The 22,182-nt window shown below is 33.0% G+C and overlaps 2 long non-coding RNA genes across 2 annotated transcripts in view; both read right to left on the minus strand.

Moving 5' to 3' along the window:
• LOC134728349 (uncharacterized) overlaps nucleotides 1-22,182 on the minus strand; it is a 450,627-nt gene that overhangs the window by 202,199 nt on the left and 226,246 nt on the right. The window lies entirely within an intron of this gene.
• Nucleotides 632-7,162, minus strand: LOC134681679 (uncharacterized). The gene is made up of 3 exons (XR_010100659.1): nucleotides 7,061-7,162; nucleotides 1,701-1,770; nucleotides 632-710 (listed from the first exon to the last, which is right to left on the minus strand). It is a non-coding gene; the product is annotated as an uncharacterized LOC134681679 (long non-coding RNA).

Raw genomic sequence — 22,182 nt, forward strand, 5'->3', positions numbered from 1 at the left:
TTGTGTTTTCATTGTTATGCTAAAATATACGTTTTTTATGTAAAGTGTACGTTTTTCGTTAGTGTTTTCTTATTCTCATTACAACGAATAAAAAGATTATTATTTAATATAGTGTATATCCAACGTAATCTACTGAGTTAAATTATCTTACAAACAAATATTGCATATCATCAATTTGTTTTAATCGGTAGTTGCGTCGTTGTGGCGAAAAAAATATACCGAAAATTATATTTCAGGATTTAAAAAAGAAGACATCTTGAACGTTAAGTACAGTGTTTGAAGTGCATTTCGAATTTTATCTCGTGGCAGAAATTTACCAATTAAAAATATTACTCTTTGAGTAAAAAAAGCATTTGAATTGAACAGTATACATGTTCAAAGAACTTCTATTCCTTTTTTTATTTAGAACTGACACCAAAGACTGTACGATAAAACTATATATGGTACAAAAATATCCCCACTGATAATATTTAAAATTACCTCTCCATCCATGACGACAACTAAAGTATCCAAAGAAACTGGTTTGCAAAGTGTCAAATAACGATGATGTAAGTATGCTATTCCAGCGGCAAGTTGTGAGACAAGACGAATACTCTCCCGAACGGTTAGTTTCCTCGTAGCAAACAGTTCTCGAAGAGTTGTGTGCTCCATCTGAAGCATCTTGTAATTGTTGATGAATATTGAGGACATGAACATTTCATCAGATGCAGCTGAAATAGTATACTACGTTTAATTTATACGTTTTGATTTAAAGTACACAATCAAAAAGCATACACCAAAATATGTTCTGTGAAAGAAAGTAAAAAGATTCAAATGAAACATCAAATTAACTGACAACGCCATTGCTTCAGGCAGGTAACACAAAGTTATAAATCGATTGAAAAATGACAAATCCTGGTTACAAACAAAAACCGAGGGAATCACATTCAATTAAGATAGGAAAACAAAGAAACAGCAGGAACACTGAGGTGAAACCAAAACAAACGCCAACAAACAACAGCATACAAGGAAACCACCAACGGCCATATTCTTGACATGTTACAGGAATTTTTGGTAGTTTTGGGTTCATGGCTAGCCAAACATTCCGCGTATATGTCAATTTAAAGTACGTCACAAAAAACAAAAAATGACAAAAAGACAGGGAGACAAAGACAAGACACAGAAAAGAAAAGACTGAGCAACACAAATCCCGCCAAAACTGCAAGTCATCTCGTGTGCTCCAGACAGGTAGTCAGATCTTGCTCCACCTACGGTACCTGCTGTGTTACTTGTGTGTAAATTGGTGTTGAATCTAATTCATAATTAGGGAAACGAAGGCGGAATATTTGAACATTTCTGTCTTGTCTTTTCAAACTTTATTTGTAAATTTAGGAGCACACTTTAAAATACTCAATGACAAAAAGGCCTTGTTAAGTGGCTTTTACATCAACTCCAAGAGCATTATCAGTTCATTTTTTGTGTATGATGATAATTCGAGTGATATTTAATCATTTTTTAACTATCTATTGTTTAACTGCTAACACGAAATATAATCGACAAGGATAAATGTCATAGAAATAAAAAGATTGTTTTGCAACTTTTCGATACAGAAAGAGCTTTCAATTCAAAATTTTCTAAAAGTTCGTGATTAATTTGGCTGTCAATTGTTTTGATTCTTAGAGAAGACGAAATGAGACTTTGACATGAGTTTCAGTTCTTACCTTTACGTCGGTCTTTAACTTTGGAAAACTGAAATATTTTGACAGACATCTTTGCCATAATATTTGGTTTCTACAAAACAAATAAAAAGATAATTTCATATAGCAGGAAAATTAAAAATACCGACTTTGCTTACGAAGCTAAATAGCCTTTCATCTTAATTTCCTGTTTATGGCAATATAATGAAAAAGAACATCATTTGGTTAGTACTTTTAGCAGCTTTTTTTTACCAGAATGATTATCGAATAGTTTCTCTTTGTGTTACGTTTGTATGGTTGGTTTATTTAAGCAACAAAAGTATGGTTAAATATAACAATCTTATATTTCTGTCTGCAGTCATACAATAATAAAAACCAAAAAAAAAAGTGTAGCTTCTAATATTAAAGTACCGAATAACAGTATTCAGTATTCAGAATTTGGAAATCATTACATTTTATTAAATGTTATAACATACATACTGTAATAATTGATATATGTTTTAATTGTGATATGAGAATTGTATTCCTGTCTTTATGTTACCTACTTCACCTTTTATGAATAGTTTATATGTATTGTGTTGTCCATAATCTGTAGAGAGGGTTGCTTTTTGTCATATCTTGTCAAAGCTACCCCTGTAAGTCTCTGGTTCAAATTGTCCCCTCATCACCTTCCCATACGCTGTTTTTCATTTCTTCTAGTCCATTTAATCCCTCAAAATATGTCCATTACACGATAATATAAATACTACCCAACCCACCCACAATTGACCTTGTTTAAAAAAAAAAAAGCAAACAACAGTTTAACGTCAAATAATCAGTTTTTCTTCACTATAGGTGCAAATCAAGGTGGACATCTTCACTGAAAAAGCAATATATGTGTGTCAGATAAAGATATATTCACAGTACTGACCTTAAATAAAGCATCACTTTTTCGGACTCGTATCTAAAACTATCCGTCTAAGTTTTGTTGAAGATTTCATACTCCCCAAGTAGATTTTAAAAGTCAACACATTGGTGTTAATTTAGCGTACCCGTCATCCATGGGCGTCAAGTTGGTTACCTATTCCCTATTCCCTATTCGTTACATATTCCCTATTCCCTATTCGTTACCTATTCCCTATTCCCTATTCGTTGCGTATTCGTTACCTATTCCCTATTCCCTATTCGTTACCTATTCGTTACCTATTCCCTATTTCCTATTCGTTACCTATTTCCTATTCCCTATTCGTTACCTATTCGTTACTTATTTGATTTTTAATATCCTTCCCCCTTTTTAATTATGGCATGGAAAAGTTTAATATGGCTGCCATGGAAACGGCACAATTGTGAAAAAAATCTGTTTTTGGTTTTTGGTGAACTGTTTGGATATGCTTCAACTCAGAATCATCATATTTTAAAACAATGTAGGTGCCCACTATATACAGGTGTTGAATGATTTTGGCGATCATTGGAACTACTGTGTTGCCATGGAAACTACACCAAAATTTTCAAAATTCTCAAAATGCTCAAAACTTCTTAAAACTTCACAGTAATGATGAGCAACATTGGTAGATGTGGCATTTGGAGTTGGAATTTCCAAAATAGGTCTTGTTACCATGGAAACAATGCAAAAAAGTCAAAAATTTCAAAAATAAGAATTTTGAGTAAACTGGATGAAACTTTACAGGAATGGTAACTAGCATAGGCAGAGTTGGATTTTGAAGTTAGAATTTTCAAAATGGCCGCCGTAACCATGAAAAACAGCAAAAATATCAAACATTTCAAAATGCCTCGGTCACACCTTACCAGATAAGACAAACGGACGCCTAACGGATGAAAATAAAAGTTGTCCATTGACAAAATTGTTATCCGTTAGGAGTCCGTGGAAGTACTGACCAACAAAAACGGACGCCTAACGAATGCATAACTAAACGGACAGGCAACGGATATGCAACGGAGATGTACTGGACAGAACGGATGTCGAACGTACATCCAATTGACAAGTACCGCATAAAACGGACACCTAACGACAGAGTACCGGATAAAACGGATAAACAAGATATACGATAAAATTAAAGACGACAATGATAATGCATGTAAATCGCATTAATATTGAAAATGTTTTGTGTAACTGGTTTTGGTTTGTTCTTCAAAATGCCGCTAAAGGGCAGTGTCTGACCTGAATAACAGCTGCTTGATTGTGGAGATGTGCCCTTACTCTAAGATCGATTATGAATAATAAGAATTCACGAACCTTTAGAAATCTATTTGGTATTTCTGAAGAGAAATTTTCAATTGGCATTTATCCGTTTCAGATCCGTTCATCATCCGTTTTATCCGTTATACGTCCGGTAGAAGTCCTTTTCACATTCGTTCAACATCAGTTTTATCCGTTAGACGTTCGTTAGAAATCCGTAGGTGAATTTATCTGCAAGAACTCCAACGAATGTATAACGGACTCGTAACGGATACAAAACGGACGCCGAACGGACGTCCAACGGACATTTCATCCGTTAGACGTCCGTTCAAAGTTTTGAACATGCTCAAAATTTTCCACCGGACAGAACGGACGTCGACGATTAAACGTACGCCCAACGGACATGAAACGGATATGAACGGATGCCTAACGGACAAGAACGGACGTCTAACGGATTGAAAAAAAGGTATCTGTTAGGCGTCCGTTCGAGCTATCCGGTAAGGTGTGACCGAGGCTTCAAGGTGTGACCGAGGCTTCAAGGTGTGACCAAAGCGTATATATAAACAACTAAGTTTAGTTTAAAGTCAACTACACGCCATATTTAGCCTATTTAAGATGGACGGATGTATACGTTTGAATATCATAGTGCATCTATTTTTTAAGGGGGGAATTTTATACTTTAAAAATAAATAATTTATAACAAAACTTGGCCAACTATTTCTATATGTAACCTTTGTTTTATCAAGTTAAATACAGTCAAGTTCAAAATTCAAGATACGTGATGTGGAAAATGAAAACTATCATCGCATTTCTTACGGTATGCAAATCAACTGTTACAAGAAAACACTTCCCTCCTACATACACGATATTAACTGCAGTATCAAAACTTAAAGTACTAGAACAAATAATATTGGTTATATTTAAAAAGATATTACCTAGTTGTTATCAATGATGAGTCCAAAAATATAGAAATCTTTACATACAAGTCTGAGCAATCAGACCAATCATTAACTTGTAATTTCTATAGTATTTGTTCTATATTATTTTGATTTTTCTGGGTGGAAGGGGGGGGGGTGTAGAAATGCTAATTGAGTCGTACAGTGACCTTAAGTTGTTAATTCTGTGTCATTTTGGTCTCTTGTGAGGATTTGTCTCAATTACAATCATACCACAACTTTTTTATTCTTCAAATAAAGTTACTATTATTATTATTATAATTAATATAAGGGCTAATTTTCAACAGCGACCGATTGAATTATACATGATCAGGATAAAGATAAGGAATACACAGGTTGTTTACTTGACATGTAAGATTATAGTTTTAGAACCTTGAGAATATGCTGGCTTAAGATAAACATACAAAATGAGTTTAATAGGTCTGTAATTGATAGTCTATGATGATTGGTCATTGATTTCCCTTGTATAATGAGTATCAATTAAAACACAACAAATGGAACATAACTTTATCTAAAGATTGAAATCATTTATCTCCCATGAAATATATCAGTATGATACTATCTATGTAATTAACAAGATTTAAAAGATATTTATAAAAAATCTGTGTTCAGGGAAAAATATATTATACCGTGGTAGTAATATTTAAACATCAATGATTATACCAAACACACTAGATGGTCTCATGGTTTATGTGCTTGTCTGAGTACAAAATATCGAAGTTCGAATCTTTGCCAGCTAGACCAAACAAAAGACTTTCAAATTGGTGTCCGGCTAAACATGACTAACAATAACAAAGCAGAGTTTATTCATCATTCATGCACATATTCACATCATAAATATGCATATATTTCATTTGCTTCTGTACGTTAAGCAGAATTCATTCGCACACTCGTTAAACTAATCTGATCGATCAAAATGAATTAAAAAACATTTGCAATACCCAAGCTTATTGGTTTTTTTGTTGCTTTTGTTAAAGTAGATAATGAAGTTAATGTTTTAAAACTTTCAAACTTGTTGTGTTGCGTTTTTGTATGTTCTCAGTATTATGCAAGTTGACTGCTAGCACCACACTAAAAATCGCGGTAAATTGATATCGACATTCTCAGTAGGATATTTACACGTTCTTATCGCGTCAGTGGAAACTGGAATGCAAATAAATAAAGGCTTTAATATATCTCTGAACTATTTTTTACAAACAAACATTTTTCATAGAAAAACGTTTCACGGAACTAGTAAACTCTTCAGAAACATGCTTTTATATAAGGAAAATGAATACGGAGATTGTAGTTAGAATCAGAGGCCTGTAATATAGTGTTGAGAGATAGCAAGCTCAAAACTAGCAAAATGCCAGAATCGGCGTCACCTGTTTCTCGCCTTGATTTTTACCCCTTAAAAAATCCATTCCAATTAAACTCATCATAGATACCAGGACTAAATTTAGTATATACGCCAGACGCGCGTTTCGTCAGCTAAGGACTCATCAGTGACGCTCGAATCCAAAAAAGTTTTAAATGCAAAATGAAGTACGAAGTTGAAGAGCTTATGCCATGAACAAATAAATAGGACTTCTTTAAATAAAGAGCAGATGACATAAAGGCAAGTAAAACATATATCACAATAAAAACAGATAGTAATTATTACAATAATAAATAAGTTTATAACACTAATGAATGTTTCCGAATTATGAATTTCGAATTCTAAACTTCTGAATGCAAAATTCCGAATGAAGAATTCTGAATTCAAGGTGAGCCTTCCCGGCTTTCGTACAAAACAGAGGTTTGAAAAACTTCAATTTACTGAATAAACAAATATCAAACATCGTAAAATGTCATGCTACTGATAATTTAGAATATTCCCTGGGAAATTCAAAAAACCCCAGACAAAATTCTTAAACATACATAAAACAGAAACACATTGATAGAGCAGTCCCTAGGTTGTAGTGTCTATGTTTTAAGACGGAATTGATGACATAAGCTTATTTAAAACACCTCAAATACAAGTTTAACTTCGAGAAATTTTTCAGTTATCGATGTTTTAATGTTGAAAACGTTTAAGGAAAGGGGTTTAAAGCTGCGTTTAGCGGCATCACAAATACAGCCACCCAGGAATACACTGTTTTGTAACTGCTTAGCATATTTACCTGTTTTAATGTTGAAAACGTGTAAAGAAATGGGTTTTTAGCTGCGTTTAGTGGCATCACAAATACCGCCACCCAGGAATACACTGTTTAGTTACTGCTTAGCATAATTACCTCTTTTAATGTTGAAAACGTGTAAAGAAATGGGTTTAAAGCTGCGTTCAGTGGCATCACAAATACCGCTACCCAGGAATAAACTGCTGACGGAAATACTTGACCAGTCATTGCTAGTATACCTATCAAAGAATAGAAAAGAATAATAGATGTATCACTGTAGAGCGTGATTGACAGATACCATATTTGTAAACACTTGTATGAAAAGTAAAATAACAAAAAAAAAAACCAACTCCGGTAATTTACAATTGAAATTTATCTATCAAATGACACAATCGGAATTAAAAAAAATCAAGATAAGTTCAATCAACATGGAATGTATAAATATCAGGCATTTGATTTATAGTCCAGTCAAACTAAGATTTAACCTCAAGTAAAATGCAACAGAAAATTGTTCAGTTCTAATCTATAGCATTATGCCTATTAAATACACAGAAAAAAGTCTCATAAAATCTAACTTGAGAAAAACTCAAAATCAGCATTTTTAAAACTAACATTGGAAAGGGAGATAACTCTTGCAAAAATAAGTCTATTTTGGTCAGTTTTTGGTTGTTTTTCTTCAAATTCATGTAAAGTATGATAATCTTATGGGGTTATAAGTTTGTAATTATATTATCTTCTGTTCATGAAATGTACAAAACCGAAGTGTTATGGGTTAGCTTTGTAACCATTTTGAAAAAATAATGTGAAAAATTGGTATTGTCTATATCTGTATATAATATTTTTTCAGCAACGTAATTATCTAAAGAAACTTTTAAACCACAAAAAAAAAGGATACATACTGACTTATTTTTATTAAATATGAGATTCTTTACCTTGACATGTTGAAAAAATCAGTAAATGGTCAACTAATGAATTACGAAATCTAGGTTAAAGCTTGATGAAAGATATGAAAACACCTTTAGAGTTGCTTGTTTTGATCTAAAGACTGCTAAAAATCAAAAATCAATACATTCTGATGAATAGAAGCGGAAAAGTTATAATTTTGTATCAATTTTTATTGATATTTCAGCCTTTTTTGCAAGAGTTATCTCCTTTTCAATGCAAATTTCAAAATTTAAAATGGTGATTTTTTTAGTCTTCTTTAAGTTAGATTTTATTGGACTTTTTTTCTGTGTATATTTTGGGTATAATGCTAAAGATTAAAACTTTAAAATCTTCTATTGCAATTACTTTCGGTTTAGGTTCAAATTTATGCTAGATTGACTGGACTTTTAGTATTCCTCAATAATATTTGATGTGACGAATTTTACAACAGGCAAATAATTATATTAACACATATATACCAATAGATACTAGAATTAAATTTTGTATAAAAAACAACTTGTTTTACTCTACTTAAAGGTGAGATAACTCAGATAAAGTATTTTTTTTATTATAAAAAGCGTTATGAATATACCTATTTTGATATGTTGCAAGAAAACAAGTTCAGTGACCCTATTTTGTCTTTTTCTTATCTGATAGCATGTTAAAAAAGCAATCTTCTCCCATTTTATCTTAAATTTCTAATACCATGTTTTCTTTTTATCATAACAAATCAGATTTTCCTTGCATAATCTTTACAAAATCGGACAGTTTTGCACAACCTGTAGCGTGAAGAATATTTCGGTGACCCATTCCTTTTAATATTTTTTTGAAAAAAATGCTAAAAACTTCATTTCGACATATTATAAAAAGACTCCCTAGTCACCCTTATCAAGCCAGTACCCAAATATTGGCTTGAGAGCTGACGAAGTAATCCAAGGTAAAAAAAAAGGTATTTCTTTACCTATAAATAACACATCCTTATTCTTATGTTAGTAAATGGATAACTTACCCATTACTCCAACAGGAAACCAACAAAGGAAGTCTGTCAAAACAACAAGAAACAATCTTCTAGCCAGTGTTAGGTCTTGTTTTGTCCTCTTCGCCATTATTCTATTGCTACTTTTAGCTACTTGAAAAATAGACAATTGACACCAAGCTATTACAATAAACGCAATACTATTGAAGAACACGAAAATAGCTGTTGAATATTCCCATCCGCTGACTTTCTGTCGGGAGAATGGAAGAGCCAAACAAACTGCAGTTTTTGAATAAAACATATTTGAAAAATATGTTGTTTCTAAAATCGGAACCACAGCAATGATGATTACAAATAGCCAGCACACCAAAGTGCAGACCTTCGCGGTTTTGTATGTTATCTGCCATCTGCCAAATGGGAACTTTACCTTGAGATAGCAGTCAAAAGTCGTTAACATGACAAAACAAACAGATGCCTCACATGACATTGCTGCAACGATACCTGCAAATTTACATATAGTACTATCTCGCCATTCTCTGTCATGTATAATATAGTTTCCAGAGTAGTACATATCAGCAACAGCAATAATCCCTAGGTACACACCCATCAGCATGTCGGATACACCAAGATTCATAATAAATAACCAATTTGATTTAAAAAGTAGCGTTTGTTTGTTGATGACACGATAAATTATAACTCCAACATTTCCAATTAAGGCATTTATAGCAATAATCCAAAGGCACACACGTAATACATCGTTTCTCATTAAATTGCTACACGAGGAAAATTCGTTCATTTTTGGGAAACAGTTCTCTGCGGAAACAGATTCTGGTTTTATACAACAAAATATATAGGAATCAGTTTGCATTTTGGTCAAATGAGGAAGACGGGAAAATATATCAAGAGAATATTTTGTCAAATCGTTTTGTGTCAAATCAATTGATAGAATGGATACAAGTCCATCAAATACGTTGTCTTCTACTGTTGTTAGTCCATTCCCTGTTATGTTGAACGTTTCAAGGTTGTCCAAACCAATAAATGTCCCATTCAAAAGTGTTTGTATACTAGTTCCAGACAGTTCCAAATCTTTAACCTTAGGTAATGCAAAGAACGCATTTGGTTTGATAAACTTCAGCAACAGATTGCCTTTTAAGTTTAGGGTTACTAGTCTGGTTAGACCATGGAACGTGTAACTTTTTAGAACCTCTAATTTGTTATTGCTCAAATCTAAATGAAGGAGGTTCATCAATTGTTCAAATGAGTATGGCGTAATATTTTCTATGCTGCAGTTAAACAAATTAAGTTCAGCCAAGTACGTATATGCAGGAATGGTAAAACTATTGTTTTGAAATAATGAGCTGCTCAAATCTAGTTTTCTTACTTCAACAGACAAATCCCGGAAAATTGTTTTTACTTTTTCTTGATGACATATAAATACAAAACCTTCACATGTGCAGTTAGAAGGACACGTGACATCACAACCAACTTCATCATCCCAAAGTGGACATTGTCTTATGTTGTCACACACCTCATCAAATAACAAGCACGTGGTTGACTGTTGACATCTGTATAATCCAGGACAGGTAAAATTCTCTAAAAGTAATCACATTAAAAAAATGTTAGATATATTGGTATTAGCTATCATCTGTAACATGTATAAAGGAGTAGATCCGGTTATGACCGATTTTGGCCTCAAGTTTCAGGTTCATCTAACGAAATATTTAGGACTCTTTTTTAAACACTAAAGTGTCTATTTGAATTGATTCAATTCGTTTATGTGAAAGTTTTCAACTGAGTTATTCACCAAAAAGCTCCTATTCAAGCTCAGATATGAGAAATCTATCCAATATGCAAAAACTCGTCAGTTTTCAGATGGTTTTTGTCAAACATGAAAGTGACCGCATCCGTGTTCATCCTCAACCTTATACGTGTTATATATGTTACGTATTATCATCAAATACAACTTACATTTCAATGTTATGAATGATCACGAATGCAGCCACTTTCATTTAAGATGGGGACCGTTACAAATTTAACTAAAATGCTAAAATTGTGAAGATTTCGGTAACTTAGCATGACTTAATGATAGAAGTACACGATATATGTACAGTGTATAAAACAGCCCATATATTTGTAGCAGAAGTATTCTACATATAAAAAAATAGCTAAAAGATTACATTTTCACAATTTTGTAAAATTCCTATCTTTTGGGGCCAAAAAGGGGTCTCACTGAACCTACTACTTTAAGTTTTCGGCTCTGGAATTAAACTTCTGTTTAAATACTGTAAGCGTTCGATTCTGTCATCAAATGTATACCAGTTTTTTTCCGAGATATCATTCATGTCTTTAATCTTAAGGTTCATCATAACCTTTTGGCTAAAATGGTCGTATTTACACCCCAAATTTTACTCTGAGTACAGACTAACCTATACACCTGCAACAGTTTTAAGGGATGGCAGGAACTAGATATATAAATTTTAAATGCATTTTATGTTTCAGAAAATTATAAACTTTTCTAGATTTTGCTATCCATTTTTTTTCGTTCCTGCAGAAGGTTCAAAAATTAACTAAGTAGTGAAAACGATTGAGAAGCTCCCCTCATATAATCAATGTTGTGAGTAGTATTGATTTAAATGGACAATAGATGGACAGTAGACACCTGTAAACAATAGGTGATTTCACAGGTTTAAACTGTGTAACTGAGTGGACCGTATCAAATGAAACTCGGGTGTTTGTTTATTTTGCTATCTTCTGCAGACTGGAAAAAAATGGACATCAAAATCCAGGTAAGATTTTAATTTTCTGAAACGTAGACTTCATATAACTTTTATATATCTAGTTCCTGCCATGCCTTAAAACTTTCCTGGATGGACCAGTTTGTCTGTACTCATAGTAATTTTTGAGGTGTAAACACGGCCATATTTTTCAATTCCTTATGATGAACCTTAAGATACTAACAACACTTGACTGATCTCAATAGTTCATGTATTTGTCTTTGCGAATAACGTCCTTAACCTCTTTTAGAGGAAGCGGAGGGGTCATACATATAGATATTTCATACAAAATCTTATTAGAGTTTCCTTTGAAAAACAATATTATTTTGTCAAAAACTGTATTCAGAAATGTTCACCACACAATAATTCATCATCGCCATCGTTGCAATGTTTGTTGCCGTCACAAAGTAAGCTGGATGAAATGCAGTGACCCTCCTTACATTTGAAGAATCCTGGCTGGCAAGTTTTATTTTCTGCCAAAAAAAATGTTCTTATAACGATGTATACCAGTCAACAAAAGAAACGTTACACTACTTTTTTTTTTCAAATTGAATATAAAGTTTTCTGTTTATACGATTCATATTGAAGGTTATAATACACAATGACCATGGTAATATTAATCCGTTTAAAAACAAATAATTGGCGAAATTTAACTTTTTAGACAAAATTTACATAAATCGACAATTTTAAAATAAGAAGTTCCAACTAATGATCCCAACCTCTCATTAAAAGGTAAAAACTTTGTTTGCCATCAATAATTCTTTAAATCATTGAGTTTCTTCGTTTATTACTAAAGCATAGTTCGGTCCGACAAAAAATCGTTAAAATGTATATACCTTATGAATTTATTTGCCATAAACAGTATGTGTGATCTGAATTTAAAAAAAACGGAAACAATCTTATTATTTTTCGAAGGGTTCCAAATTTACAGTCAGTGTGTTTTTTCCTTATCTAAAGCATTCATTTGAGATGAAGAAATTGATTTATTTTTTGCATTTTTTTAGATTAAATAAAACACTCTTTTTAACCCAAAATTTAAAAAAACCAATATTTCAACCCTTAAGTTAAAACATGAACTTAACTTGATCAACATATTGGATAATTTAAACAAACTTGGAAATTCATTTAGTACTTAGAACATTGTGTGTCGATTTTTTATCCAATTTTCCACAAAAATAATTTGCACCCTATGATCGTTTTCACAGAATTTAATTACTTTTCGACAGGTTTTGATTTTAAATATTGTATGTGCATACATTTCAAATGAAATATTTAAAAAAAAGTATATCTCATATAGTTTTATATGTAATATTTTTTCCTGTATCGTTTCTTTTGGCTAGAATATTTTAAACGTGCTTTATATCATGTATAAGGGTTGTTTAGTCTTCGGATCTGTACAATGCATGTGATAACTTAATCCCTTTTCTCAATCGATTGAAGTACAAAGGCTTATGATACCATATTCACTGAAGAACTGACAGCGTCATAGAAAAAAGTTTGGAATATGTTTTTTTGTACTTTTCACAACATCCTTTAAGGAGATCCTGGGGACACCTGACATAATCGGTGTTGTTATGTTCTTGCCACCGTTTTATGATGGGCGACGTTTCGACCAGTAGGTTTTGGATATGTTAATACATATTACTCTTTATTATATCACAATAAAAAACGTGCTTTATATCATATTTAAGGAGTCTTCAGATTTCGAATCTGAACAAAGGATACACAAATACTGCTCCACGCGTAATGTTTTTATTGTACAATTCTTTTATCTTACCACAGTGCTGAAGATGAGTCATATCCCTACAACCATTCATATCTCTCCTTTCATTTACACGCATTACACAGTGATCTGTATAGTTATACAACTTTCCATTAGAGCAAAGAGATTTGCTCCTGGAAACATTTTTTGAAATTTCTGAAAATTCAACATAAGTAACAGTCGTTTACCAATGTTCAAATATAACAGATCTATTGATAAGACTAATCAAATTGAAGGTGATGCATGCAGTAAACAATGTGAAATCAAAAAGAAACATTCTAATTTAACTTAATAATCTAATTAGAAAAAAACATATGAGTACGAAGCACTTACTTAATAAAAAATGGTTAACTATTCACATATCTAACGTATGTGGCGCGGCTTACATGTAGTACCGAAATTTGACAAAATCATGCAAACTGTGATACAAGCAAGGGATTTCGCATATGACGTTACGCTCGATGTTGGTGACGTTTTCCGATTTCATGTAGCTCTGTCCAATAATCGGCTTAAAATAAGAAAAATACCGGGAATATCAAATGTTTTTTTGTTTTAAACATTATATTTACGGTGGCTTATTAGTTTTTATTAACTTTTGTCAATAAGTTTTCCAAAAAAAACCCGAGACAAATCGTACGTTTTTGCGTGTAGACGGGTAACATACTAATATTGTTTTTGAGGGTTGCTCCTAATTTCGGATACCCACAAGTTAATAAAATATAAAAATTGTATACCATTTGGAAGAGGAACGTTAGGGCTTTGTGATGTCATATTTGTAGGACGAATCGACACCATTTTCGAATCGAGTAGACCTTGGAAAAGGCCGTTTCAGCTTGTAGACACTGAAGGAAAAATATAAGCCCTTTGCGGCATAACAGATGAGAATCCATCGATAGCGAGATTGTTTGTCATCAAAGTCTTTATATCAAATATCATTATGTAAAACAAACTTGGAAAATGCTTTAAAAACATTCATTCCCAATCTAAAAGAACGAATTCAATGAGAACTTCGACATCATAATCAAAATCAAAGCCCCGAAAAACACTGTCACAACAACGTTTAAAAAAACATGAGCTACTTGAAATTATCAATACCGAGTAAAAATATGTAAAGCATGTTATCTAGTCAGAAACTACTATATGTCCGGTAATCTAGAACATCTGAACGGCATTTATTCATATCACAGTTTATTTTTAGCATTACATACAATCATATTATGTATATGAGTCCCCACAGGGCTCCCGTCACAAATCTTTTAACTAACGTTTAACGTTAGTAATTTCGATGATTTTTAAAGAAAACGAAGAAAAAAAAAGGATTGTGCATTTTAAAACGGAGAAATGAAGCCAATATGATAAATTCCTAATAAAAAAGAAACGGTAGTATGCATTTGTTTATATTTTTGTCAACGTAGTTCGATTACTAATGCTGTGGAAGGGTCTCTACCAAAATGTCACAAAAATGGCATCTTCATATTTTTTCTAAAATACTAAAAACAAGTTGTTACAAATCATCGGAAATTCTCAAATCGAAGGAACATTTCAATACAAATAGGATAAAGATTTATGTACAAATGATCAAATTACAGTGGTCACATGGTGGTCTACCAAATGTCACAGCGTCGCTTATTTGACGTTTTGGACGTTCACCGTTATATGTATCCGTTTTTTGCGTTATGGCGTTTTTGAAATGTATTCATTTTGTTGATAAAAATATCTCAATTGGTTTTTTTTCATGTCATTTTTTGTTAAAGCTAATGAAACAGAAACCCAACAACAACAAAACTATACATGTATATACAATTCATATCAGTTAACTGCAAGTAGTCTGTTGTAATTTATGTATTATTGTCATTTTGTTTATTTTCTTTGGTCATATCTTCTGACATCAGACTCGGACTTCTCTTGAACTGATTTTTAATGAACTTACTGTTATGCGTTTACTTTTCTACATTGGCTAGAGGTATAGGGGGAGGGTTGAGATCTCATAAACATGTTTAACCCCGCCGCATTTTTACGCCTGTCCCATGTCAGGAGCCTCTGGCCTTTGTAAGTCTTGTATTTTTTAATTTTAGTTTCTTGTGTACAATTTGGAAATAAGTATGGCGTTCATTATCACTGAACTTGTATGTATTTGTTTAAGTGCCAGCTCAGTGAAGAACGCCTCCGGGTGCGGGAATTTCTCGCTACATTGAAGACCTGTTGGTGACCTTCTGCTGATGTTTTTTCTATGGTTGGGTTGTTGTCTCTTTGACACATTCCCTTTTTCCATTCTCAATTTTATTCAAAATTAACATCTTCAGTGGAGACATTAGTATCGCCTCAAATACAACTAGCATATCATACATAATAGATATCCGTATCAATTAAATGATTGAATAAGAAAGTTGAACATTGTGTATACATTATTGTTGATACATCTGTTGTAGAGTTGTCACTGACTCAGACGTACTTATGAATATAATTATTTTCTGTGACTGTATCTCACATTAATTTGTAGGATCCTTTACTATAGATAATTTAGCTGATCTGTAACAATAACATCTTCATGCCTTATATATCATGTACTGTAGTACACCGCTAGATTAAAACTGACGTGAAAAGGTAACACATAGCCAGTGAAAGCTCTATTTTTGTAGAGCCCAGGTGGTCGTGTGGTCTAGCTGGACGGCTGCAGTGCAGGCGATTTGGTGTCACGATATCACAGTAGCATGGGTTCGAATCCCGGCGAGGGAAGAACCAAAAATTTGCGAAAGCAAATTTACAGATATAACATTGTTGGGTTGATGTTTAGACGAGTTGTATATTCATTATTGTGTTATTACACACATGTATACGAATACGGACACATATCGATATGTAAACAATCTATTATCAAATACGGAGATATGTTATACATACAGCTAATTGGATATTAATATTTCCAAACATAGGATAATATGATTAATATTTTAAAAGTATATATACATATATCAAATGAAAACCATCTATACTTTATGTTGCCTTACATAGATATTGACGAAGAAAGTTTTGGACATTAAATTAAAATGTTGGATATTTAGGTTGGCATGTCAAATATTCACCTCAACACGCAAGCTCTTTAAACGCCATATACTTAATAGTAGAACAAAAATACTACTAGAAATTCTGTATACTGTCAAAATATATAGATAAGGAGATGTGGTGTGGTTGCCAATGATACAGCTATCACCCAATAAGACTTAAGTTCTAATGACGAAGACAAAAGCAATAATAGGTCATTACATTGATACCCTAGTAGAATATGTAGCCGAATTTGGATATAAACACATAATTATGAATTATTATGAATTATTTTGAAAGTTGTCATAGAAAGGGTCCACAGTATGCCGCAGGTGGACTTTTGAAAAATCAAGCAGATATTGCCGTTATACGCGGACAATTTCAGATATGTTCGGCTGTATAACTGTTTTAATTCACGCAGTCACGATTAACAACACCATGGTCATATGCTTGCAAACGAATTTCTAAATATGTAGAAGAAATTCCTAGAGATAGAAAATCGTTTAAACCAATAAAGGGTATACGGACTATACAACGAGTAGGAACAAAAAATCTACAAACGGTACTAGTTCGAACCTTGTCGTGTCATTGCGACGGGTGCCTTGAGCATGACTTTTGTTTGTTTACTAAATCTAGTTGGCATTTCGTTGGAAGTCAAAGTAGACTGGTCAAATTTTTTGCAGTTTTATGTGATGATGAGGTTCCTTAAACTACATCGGGGAATCATAATTATGTTATCAGGAGAAAATATTGGTGACTGGGGCCAACTTTCGACCTTCTTTTCCTTTAGGGGTCCCAACACGTATAGAGCATTACTAAACTATTTTAAACCCCAAATCTTTCTTTAACCCATATATCTTACCGTAACACTCGCCCTAACCATAAATCCTAACCCTAACCTTAAACATCCTCTAACCTAACAATTACCATGAATGAACCCTACCTCTAAAGTATAGGACCCTTAAAGTAAAAGAAGGCCGAACTTTCCTTGAAGGAACATCTGTAATTAATGGACATTATTTCATAAAGAAAAAAACATCACGGTTTACATGACAGTCCTTTGAAAAATCAAAATCAATTATCCAAAGGGCTTCCGTATTGTATGTACGCCATGACAATATTTTGAAAAAAAATACGCTCGTATTAACAGCTAGAAGAAGAGAATAAAAAAATATACTGGAATGTGTTAATTTATGTTAACTGCTTCATTGATTTTCATTTGACATTTATAACTTGTTTTTTTTTCACCCAGTAAGAATTATTTTAAAACAAATTGTACATGAATGCATACGCGTGGATTTGAATGTAGCGTAAATCCAACAAATTCCATCCTTTTCACAAAACACAATACCCATTTATCTTATATTTCCTTTGTCTAGAGGTCACCTGGCATACACCCATATACCCTTTCATAAACAGAAAACAAAGTGTTTAACGAATATACTGGACGTCAATATTACAAAACGTCTATATATATAATATGATTTTGACGTTAACATACGACGTTACCAAAAGTGACACCAACATCGAGCGTAACGTCATATACGTTCACGATGAAGTACTTTATCATATTAGAGGGGAAGCCAAAATATTTTCGATTTTTTTCACGGCGGCAATCTTGAATTCAAAATTGACATCATTTTGCTCAATCTTTGAGATTGAAAAAACTCTCCTCACCCAACTCTCCTTACCAATTTCAACGCTATATATGTCATAAAAACTATTTGAACTACAATTAAATGATATGAAAATATGTCAAACAGATAACAATTGTAAAAAAAAAATCCCCACTTCCGATTGGGTCGAAAAAGTTCGTACTCTCGAGTGAAATAATAGTGGTATAGATATATGAAAAAAAAAGTCCGTTTGGTATATCGATAATTATTTTAGACTTGCTGTAATAATCTACAAGATTTTCCAATGTATTCCTTACTTAACAGAACACAATGTTGTACAGGTCAAGCAAGCTTTGTAATGCTTCCATCTACCAGAACAAGTTTTTTGCAGGCACATTTGTGTAACTCCTGACAATATGCAACAATTGCTGCCAATTGGGTCCAATGAGGAATCCACATTCCATCTGCGTTCTCCTTAACCCATCTCCAATCACCAGGACTAGGTAGATGTTGATCATGAATGACTGCCTGTCCCCATACATGGCCATCTTGGTATGCAGCTCGTTTTGGTATGCTCAAGCAGTGCAGCTCTAGTTGGTGGAATAGTGTCATACTGTCTTTGTTTGCGTTCAAACAGTTCAAGTCTGGATTCGTTGATGTCAAATGTTGTTGTAGTTCTGTCGTACATAACCACAACAAATGCCTCTATTAACTCCATATCAACGTCACTGACCAATTTAGGTTTCTTACTTAATCGTTAAAAAACATCGGTTACATCATCAAATATTTCCCACGTCTGCCATGCCGATTTCTTCCCCTTTCCATGAAAAGCGGAGACCGTGTCACATCCAGTAAAAGCATGAAAAAATTGTAAAGCTTCTGATTTAGGCGAGTATGATGAATTTTGTGACTCAGAAGCCATCTCATGTATTTTCCTTTTCCAAAGGCAACCCAAAGTTTCTGTACTTGAAGTGTTTGAAAAGAGACACCGCCAAAACCACTACATCAGTGTCTGAGCTGATTATCAGTGAAGACTTACACCTTTTTTTCAGCTGCACTTTTGATATGAACAAACATCCTTTTGTCTGCTTCCTCATGATTACAAGGACTGAGATCATCATTGTCATTATCAGAATTTGTCATAACAATTTCGCCTTTTGTCACAAAAAAAATTTTGTCAGATTGAATCGAACAAATTTTGTCGGCAAGGAAATGAAACAATTCCGTTTTGTTTTCGTCGACTCGAAGGAGCTTTTGAAGCCAATACATAGTTGGGACTTTCGATGTATTTGACTCTGCTTGTAAAGCGGTAACTAAAAGTTTATGTTTGATACAGATGTCGTTTTCTGAAAATGGAGTCAGTTGGAATGTTGGTGAATTGGTGATTTCTTTTTTCAGAACCTCAATGTAAAATTTATGTCAAACAATAATAATATTATTAGCAGCTTTATCGGCCGGGACAAAAACAAATTCATTGGCTAGTTCTTTTAGTTTATGTTTGATACGAGAAATAGGTTTATTCTGGTTATGGTTAATAGTAAAATTTTCTTAAAAATGTTGAATATGTATATCAACTATCTTCATTACTGAATTAACAACAAAGTCCAAAGATTTTTTGTCAGCTTTTTCCCGTTTTATCCATTTCACAAAGTAAGAATGGAGTGCGTCTTGGATAATATTACGACACTCATTCCAATTAATAATTGACGGGGGACGATATTTAGGTCCTTAACTGAGGAATGATTTTAACTCTCGGTCTTGGACGATATTAAGATCTCCTGATATAACATGGGAAATGGGTCCATAAATATATTTGGAATTACTACAATAACATGACGTAGGTGTATTTTCACTCATATTAACATCTTTTCACAATTGACTAAACTATTGTTTGTCTTATTGTCCTTTTCATTTTTAGCCATGGCGTTGTCAGTTTGTTTTAAATTTATGAGTTTGACTGTCCCTTTGGTATCTTTCGTCACTCTTTTACTGTCTATCTTGTAATATATCTTCAGAATACTGAAGAAATGGATTTCGATAATCATTCATGACAGTCTTAAGACTTCTCACCTTGTCAATGAAATCGTTTTGCATAGACATAGAGTTGTCATGATGTTTGTCATCTGTGTTTTTTCTTCTAGAAGAATATTTCTCGAAGAACTGGCTTATCAGCCTACCGATTTCTGGCCCGGCCACCGTCCACCTTTTTCAATAGCGTTTTTCTGTTCATGAGCCTGGTCTAGCGTCATGTTTGAGAAAACACGATTTGATTTTTTAACAGTGAAATGCCCTTTAATAAATTCTCTGTAAATACCTTATTTTTTTTATTTCTAATGAAGCCATATCGCAAAGATGAATAGGAGCCATCTAAAATAGTTGATATGATCTAGTCCAAAAAAAGTGTGGGATCAAGGAAAACAACGTTTGTTAATTAAGCTCAAAACCCGCTTCTAGTAATGATCGAATGTACGAAAAAACCTACAGCTGAAAACCAAGAACCGATTACCAAAACTCAAAATGAGGTCTACCTACTTTTCTTTCTTCATACCAATGTATAAAATTGTCAAATTCTATTGATTCGTCAGTATCTTCGTTATTAAAAGATTCATAAGCAGACATCAGTAAATCAAACAATACACATGCCTGACAAAACGGGTGATACTTCAACCCTTGTGCTATAATATCACCACTAGTCAAATTTGCCATCAGTTTTTTTTTAATCCTGAAAAGCTGTTGCATAATCCACTAGTCTTTGGTTTAGTTTCATTGTCATTGCCTCTCTTAAGACAGATAAAGGGGACTCTTTATCACAAATGAAACATTTATGCACATTTTCAACTGGATTTTGTTGTTGATCTTTAGAACAAGGAGTACACATACAAAGTTTAGGAGACGTACAATCACTAGAACTTCCAGATGATATAGGTGACATATTGAGTGTCTGGGCTCTCTCAAGTTTAGTATTATTGAACTTTATCCTACCCAAATTATGGTACTTGGCATTTTCTTTTTAATTGTGATTTCAATACATTCTCCGTGGTTTAATCGCCGAATATCAAGAGGAATAGGGAGGGCATTTTGTTCATGAAAGAGAGAGATATTTTGTCTTACATTACATATCCTTCGTCTGACGATTTCAATAGGTCTGTTGTGACTTCCTGACACAAACAACATTTTGACCAATCAGTTTCCAAACTATCTGCTGAAGAAGCTGATAAGCGAATTATTTCCGCCATTTCAAAACCTAAGTAACTATTATGTAAACAAAAGTAATCAACAATCATTATGAACTTATAGAACAATATTGCAAATATTATCTGAGCAATAAATAAATGCAAAAGCAAACAATAACCTAGTGAAACTAACCAACTATAAGAAAAGTGCACGAAGAGTGTGTGACGGTTACATGAATAAATTTACGCAACATAGAGAAACCTCACAGGTAACATTCTACAAATTGTATAAAACTCAAGATTACTTTTCTAACTAGCTATTTGATGTATTATCAACATTATTATTATAGAATTGTGTTCGTAATACGGATAGAATTGCTTCAAATAAATATCTTATCAGAATTGCAAATAAAATTTCGTAACTAAAAATATAAACGTTGGATATAAAAATACCGAGCCACGTCTTATAACAATGAGAACTCTCAAAAAGGTTAACTAGAATATAATTGTGTCCTCTTTTGGCCTATAACTTATCAAACCTAATGTAGCAATCGAAGATAAGTCGAAGATTTGTAGAATATAACAACTGACGCTATTCGGGTTATAAAACAGTCATATTCTGGATATTCATTAAACCAAGAGTGTGTTATCGATCGAACATTTTGGATACAATACAAGCAAAACGGGCCATAATTATGATGTCTTTTCCCTGTGAAGACGTCATTTCAAAAATCCAAGATGGCCGCCACGGTCGGATGATTGTTTTTCGTAGCTACCCCCTAATATGATTACATACACTTATAGGGATGTTCTTACAAAGTGGGATTTATCAATTAAATGTGGCATAAAACTTTCACATAGAAAATTATTAAAAAAAAAACGTACAGATATCTTAGATAACTGAATTCTATGTCATTTAGATTTTTGTTGTATTGCTGTAAAATTTGTGAATTAAAGTAATCTTGAATAAAG

Source organism: Mytilus trossulus, chromosome 8, assembly GCF_036588685.1.
Source record: "Mytilus trossulus isolate FHL-02 chromosome 8, PNRI_Mtr1.1.1.hap1, whole genome shotgun sequence".
Lineage (NCBI taxonomy): Eukaryota > Metazoa > Mollusca > Bivalvia > Mytilida > Mytilidae > Mytilus > Mytilus trossulus.